Consider the following 7,140-nt stretch of genomic DNA (forward strand, 5'->3'; position numbering starts at 1 on the left):
CTGAAAGGACCGGGACAGGCTACACTTCTGAGCTCGATTATGGCATTCTGGGAAATTATTTTCTGAACAGTGAGTCTGTCTCATTTACTTTCCACAATCTGCTATTGTAAAGCGGGTATCAACCCATTTAACGCACCTAGTATTAAGCCATTTAACATGCCGGGTAGTAACCTATTTCACACACCGGGTATTAACCCATTTAACACACCGGACATTAACCCATTTAACACACCGGGTATTAACCGATTTAACACAACGGACATTAACCCAGTTAACACACTGGACATTAACCCATTTAACACACCTGATATTAACCCATTTAACACACTGGGTAATAACCATTTAACACACTGGGTATTAACCCATTCAACACACCGGGTATGTAGCTATTCAACATAGACAGGTATAATAACAGGCACAGTCTCAAGTCTTGCTGGACTATTGATGCCAACACCGATATTTGAGATTCGGCACAAATAACAACAGGGATGGTGGAATGAGTTTATTCTGGAGAGTTTTTTTAATGATAATTTAAAAAGATTTCATGATAATGTGTTAACAGTAGTTTAATGAATACACAGACATTATATACATTTTACAGAGAGTATGACGCTTATCTAAATTTGCAAACTCTAGCCAACTCGGGTCTGCTGCAGGTGTCTACTGCTGTTCAGTTAAATTAGTCACTTCCTTAAGAAATCCGGTAACTTGCTTTTTCCGGATGAGAACTACAAGTGGCTTTCTATTACTGCTGTAGCAGGAGCGGGAAATGTGCAGCAATGTGAGCAGGGAATGTGCTGTAACGGTATCCGGGAGTGTGCAGCCTCAGAATCGGGGAGTATGCGGTATTGGGAATGGGGAAGCACTGTAATGGTAACACTGAATGTGCTGTACGGGACACGGTAGTTTCCCATACTGGGACCAAGGAGTGTGCTGCACAGGAACCCAGTTGTTAAGCAATGTCGGCCCGTATTTTCCAATCAGAGGATTCCTGCATGCGCCCTTACTTGAGGGCTCCGGAGTTCCAGACATTTCCACTCCTGAGCCTCTGCTCTACGAAATGCGTAGGGCCCAGGTCTCCCACGGGCACAGGCGGTTCGCAAGCGTCCCTGGGATCACGTGCGCCATGGGGAACCAATGAAAGAAGGGAATCCCCCTTCATATATTTGACAGTTCTCTCAGCTTAGACCTGTCAAAATTATGAATGGGCATCAATGAAAAAAAATATCAGAACAATAAATATATTTTTTTATAAATCATGTTTTTAAAATTATTTAAAATTACATTAAATTAAATATTTTAAACAAAAATGTAATTATTTCAAAAAAATATATAAATTTTACGGGGTTAAAATAAACTTACCTTTTTTAAATGTATTTTAAATGATAAATGAATGAAAAAAAATATTTTTACTTTATTAAACTCTTTGCTGGTAAAAGCAGGCCTTACGCCTCCTTTTACCAGGCAAAACATTTTAAAGAGATTTCAGCGGGTGGAGATATTGCAGAAAGCGAACTCTCTGCCCGCAGAGGCCCTTCTCTTGTGCATGCACATGATCAGCCGAGAGGACTTTTTGACAGTTCGGTCGTGCCGGTTTTCAGGGCATGAGCTTCACATGCGTGAATCCGGCACTTATGAGGTCCCGACAGGTGTGTACACAGCTCGTACACACCCGTAGGGATTGGAAAATGCGGGCCATTATTCCCAACTAATTTGGCAAGAACTCTATATGTGGACGAAATTATCACTGGGCAAAATGTCATTTATTTCAGGTCACATTCTGTTTCATTCAACAACAGGTAAAACATACATAACACTGAATGGGATGCAATATGTTCGCTTTAATCAGAACGGCATCTGCCCAGAAATGTACAAAATGAAGAACAGGCTTAGACGAACGCACGGGGTTGACTGGAATTTAATATAGATTGATTCCTTTTCAAGATCTTTCCCAGTGACGAGGCAGAGATTAATATCGCAACCATCCTGCTGCCTTAAATTTTTCTGAACTTTATTTTTAAAACAAGTCTTCCTTTACAGACTAGCACAGATCGGATAAAGCTGTCAACTCTGAGGATCTAAACCCGGTCTGAACGTCGGGAAATTTCACACGATTTGTCTATTTTTTGGAATCAGTCACAACAAGGACTCATTCCCAAAACACCTTTGTACTGCGACCCCAGCATGAGACTGAGTAAAGCAGTTACCCACTCCTGGGCGAGTATCTGCTAAAACCACAGCTGTAGATAGCTTGTGTCCAGGTCCTGTCCTTGCGCAAAAAGGCTACAAGGTCCCGAACTATGATATTAACTTGCGTTTTAACACTGGACCAGATTGTGAAATGTTTCCGAAAATATAAAGGCCAATGGAACCCAGTGAAATCTACACATGAAACAAAAATACAGGATACTGTTAGAAAGTGTTAGGCCTTCTCATCTATTTAATTTGTTCATCATTGCGAGGGGATACTTCACTCCTCTCTTCAACTCCTCTCTAAATTTCCTCTGGGTCACTGCATAAATAAAAGTGTTTGTGCTGCAACTCAGGAGCTGGAGCATGAAGCCGATTTCAGATACAAATGTCGGCAGAGGGACAGGATATCCCAAGTAATCCAACCGTCTCAGTACAGAACAGACCATAAACACCACCCATAACTGTATGAAATTCCCTGATATAACGAACAGTACAATCGTGCATTTCCTTCAGCTCTCCATCTCTGGGTCACTGGGACTCTCGCCACTGCTCCGAGCCCGGAGTCTGCTGCGGGCTCTGTTGGCCACGAAAACGTGCCTGACTGTTAAAGCATTGAACAGTGGAATCAAAAGAAACGGAATAAATGGCATTAAGATATAATTCATTAATTCAACCATGGCCCAGACCAGTGAACGTGATACAACAAGGGTAATGCGGCAAAACCAGGGAGTGTTAGAAAGCCACTACTGATTTGTATATAGAAAATACCAGAAAATGTTCTTCAAACAGCTCAGCACAGTCACTGTGCCTAGAAACACAGACGCCATTTTCTCAGTGCAATATTTACATTTCACCGTCTGACAACAAATGGCCATGAATCGATCAAAGGTGAAAGTGACTGTAAACCAGACAGAACAGTCTGTGGCGGCATAAAGTAGGACGGCGTGAATACTACACACTCTAGTGTCCTTCAAAAACAAAATTTCTTTCCGATAAACAATAGGAATCTGCCTCAGTATCAGATCGATGATCATGACCAGTAGATCTGCCGCTGCCATGGCCACCAGGTAGTGAGTGACACATTTGGAGAGTCCACACTTTCCCAGAGACAGGATCGCAATCGTCACCACGTTAACTGTGAGCAGCAATAAAATACGATAATCATTCACCAGACATGGGGCATTAACAGTAGTTTTTCGTGTTTGCATGTAAGTGACAGTCCGTTATATAACAGGGACATTAACGTTCTTCACAATTACCTGAAATGGTTCGAAAATGTGCAGCTCAGCTTTGCATCCAGTGATGGATCATGATTATTCTACCTGTGATGGGGCATCCTGGAGATAGGGGTTGTACTCAGAGTGCCAGCGATAAATCGTCATTTCAGTGACACAACGTGATCAAATTACACAGGCTAGTAATGTATTCCCTGGAGTATATAATATTACAGGTGATCCATTGAAGATGATTATAGGATTTGATAGAGTATATAGGGGTAATCTAATATGTCTGTTGGCGGAGTCATTTAAATTAAAGCTGGGCCGTTCAAGGGTTCAAGGAAGCACTTCTTTACTCCAGGCTGAGATAGATTTTTGGATCCAAGGAGAATCAACGAATATGGAGATCTGGAGGGAAAGTTGAGTTGAGGTCGATGATCAGCCATGATCATATAGAATGGTCGAGCAGGCTCGAGAGGCCGTATGGTCATCTCTTGCTCTTACTTCTTATTTTCTTATGTTCTTACAAGAAGGAAAGTGTAAATCGGGACCTCTGTCCCCAAAAATGCTTTTCAGGTTGTGGCTCAAGTAAAATATCAAACTGAAAGTGATAGATTATTGATAGACAAGGGTGATTAGGCATATGGAACAAAGGCTGGTCGATGGAGCGAAGCTAAAACTCATCCAGTATCTATTTGAATGCTGGGGCAGGCTCGAGGGGATTAAAAGTCTGCATCGCATTTATTAATGCAAACCAAGGTTAAAAACAAAAACTGGATTTTGGTATACATACAAAAGCAACGAATTGAGAATTGGGAGCCTCACTTGCAACTGAGCCAGCGGAGAAGGAACAGTTGGAAAATTCTGAAATTTGAATTGCAGTGTGTGTGTGAGTTAGTTGTTGTGGTGTTATATTTGAACTAAATGTCCCAAAGTGCTGTGATGCGAAAAAAGGCATGGGAGTAAGAGGAATGGGTGAATATTTTGAGCACTCTGAATGGAATATTGAGATAGCAACACCCATTCTGGTCATGCAATTACTATGGTCACTTTTATTCAAGGCATTGAGCGCTTCAGTGTAATTTCAGAAATCAAACCTTCCCATTCAATGCTTGTAATGTAATTTTACCAATTTTCTGCTACTGGCCTGAAATATTAAATACAGTATCCCTGCTTGTTTTGGATGTGAGACGTGAGGCACAGTCAGATCCTCTCAGAATCACAGAAACCCCACAGTGCAGATAGAGGCCATTTCGGCCCATCGAGCCTGCACCGACACATATCCCACCCGATCCCCGTAACCCCTGCACCAACACATATCCCACCCTACCCCCATAACCCCACGTATTTAATCCCCCTAACACTAAGGGTCAATTTATCATAGCCAATCATCCTAAACCCACACATCTTTGGACTGTGGGAGGGAACCGGAGCACCCGGAGAAAACCCACACAAACACGGGAAGAATGTGCAAACTCCACACAGACAGTCACACTGAGGCCGAGATCTGAACCCGGGTCTCTGGCGGTGTGAGGCAACAGTGCTAACCACTATGCCATCGTGCTGCCACCTCTGCTCCTGGATTTCCAATGGTCAATCATTGGTTCAGACGAGTTACAGTCACACTACGCTCCATGCTCGGTAATTGAATATACAGAGTCACTAAATCTACAAAGGCAAAAAATTAACATTGAATGCAGTTCATGTTGCAGGCAGGTTTTCAGGTATTAAATGTAGCATTTGTAACAATGATCATGTCTTGTAAATGGTGGCATAATATGAATGATAATATAACAGACCATCTTGTGATTTCAGAAAAGAGCTTAATTCTAGACAAATAATGCTAATCTTGTTCTCTCCCTCAGATGTTTTTAGCTCAGTCGATTTCAAATGAATGAACAGAGCATGACACAATCATTGATCGAGTGGGTTCAATCGCAAAACATTCCCCTTTCAAACATTGAGGATACAAATGAGAGATACGATGAACAGTACAAAATGGCAAGTGTCCTACGCAGAGATATGAAGAACTGTACCAAGGATGCTCGGGATTAACTAATAATATTAATTAATTTATCAAATTATCTCATTAAATGAGTTCAATAATAATAAACAGTAGGTCAAACTTACAATTCTATCGTAACATTTCAAAAACTGTGACATTGACATAGAGCAGGAAACGTTGGAAAGTGAGACAGCTGGACCAAATTGAATCATCGATGCATTTGTGATTTATCTGTTAGGATTGATTTGTACAATAAAATAAATGAAAGTATCCTGAAGAATCCGAAGACTGTGTGAAGTCATAAAGCAATTTATCATCTGACATTCTGACTCAGTATTTACAGCAAGGAAAGAGAATAATAGCGGGACATGTCTTCTGCTGTAGACTGAAAGAACAATGGGGTCTTTATGTGATTGGCTGAAATGTAACTATTGTGACAAGTTAGGATGCACCAGTCATTGCATTGAACCAATGATTGCTAGTTCATATCAGTGGAGCCCGTGCCATTATAAAACACAAACACCAGAGAAACAGAGAAAGATGGAAATAAAGCAATAAAGAAGAAAGAGAGAAAGAGTGAAAGAATATATAAAGAAAGGAAAAAAGAAAAGAAAATAAATAAAAAAGGAACAAAGAAAGGAAGAAGAAAAGAATGAAAATAAGAGAGAAAAAAGAGAGAAAGAGAGAGAAATGAAGAATAAAGAAAGAATGAAAGGAATGAAAGAAGAAAGAAATTTAGAAAGAGAAAGAGAGAGAGAATTAAAGAAAGAAAGGAAGAAATAAAGAGAGAAAGATACAAAGAAAGAAAGGAAGGAAGGAAGGGAGACAGGAAGGAAGGGAAGGAGAAAGAATGAACGAAATTAAGAAGGAAGAGAGAAAGAGCGAAAGAATGAAATAAAGGAAGGAAAAAAGAAAGAAAATAAAGAAATAAGGAAAGAAAGGATAGAAGAAATAAAACATAAGTTAAATAAGAAGAAAGAGAAAGAGCAAAATAATGAAATTATGCATAGAAGAAAGACAGAAAGGAAAAAGAAAGAAAGGTTAGAAGAAAGAAAAAATAAATTAAGTACAAAGAAGAGAAAGAGTGAAAGAATTAAATAAAGAATGGAATAAGGTAAGAAAGGAAGGAAGAAAGAAAGAATGAAAGAAGGAAGGAAAGAAAGAAAGAATGGATGAAAGAAAAAAAGAAACAAACAAACAAACAAAAAATAATAAATTAAGTAAGATGAAAGGTAAAGAGGAAATGAATGAAATAAAGAACAGAATAAGGGCAGGAAGAAGGAAAGAAAGAAAGAAAGAAGGATGAAGGAAAGAAAGAACGAAGTAAGATAGAAAGAAACAATGAAGAGAGAAAACAGAAAGAAAAGAAAGAAAGAATGATGGAAATAGTTCGCGAAAATCGCTAAAGTTTCTTTCACAACAATAAAAGGAACATGAGTCAATTTTAAACACACAACATAAAGAAAGTTTAAAATCTATAAAAGGAAAGAATGGAAAAAGTGAAAGAAAGGAAGAAAGAGTGAAAGACAGAAAGAAAGAGTGAAAGAAATAAAGAAAGACAGAAAGAAAGAGTGAAGGAAAGAAAGAAAGAATGAATGAAAGTTGGAAAGAAAGAAGAGTTCTCATTTCTATCGGATCTTTCACAACCTCTGGATGTCCAATAGCGCTATACTGCCTGAGGAGTAATTTGAAGTGTAGTTACTGCTGTCATATAAGGAAAGTAAT

Source organism: Somniosus microcephalus, unplaced genomic scaffold (genome assembly GCF_052327205.1).
Source record: "Somniosus microcephalus isolate GS21.2 unplaced genomic scaffold, FLI_Smic_1.0 unresolved_chr4, whole genome shotgun sequence".
Classification (NCBI taxonomy): Eukaryota; Metazoa; Chordata; class Chondrichthyes; order Squaliformes; family Somniosidae; genus Somniosus; species Somniosus microcephalus.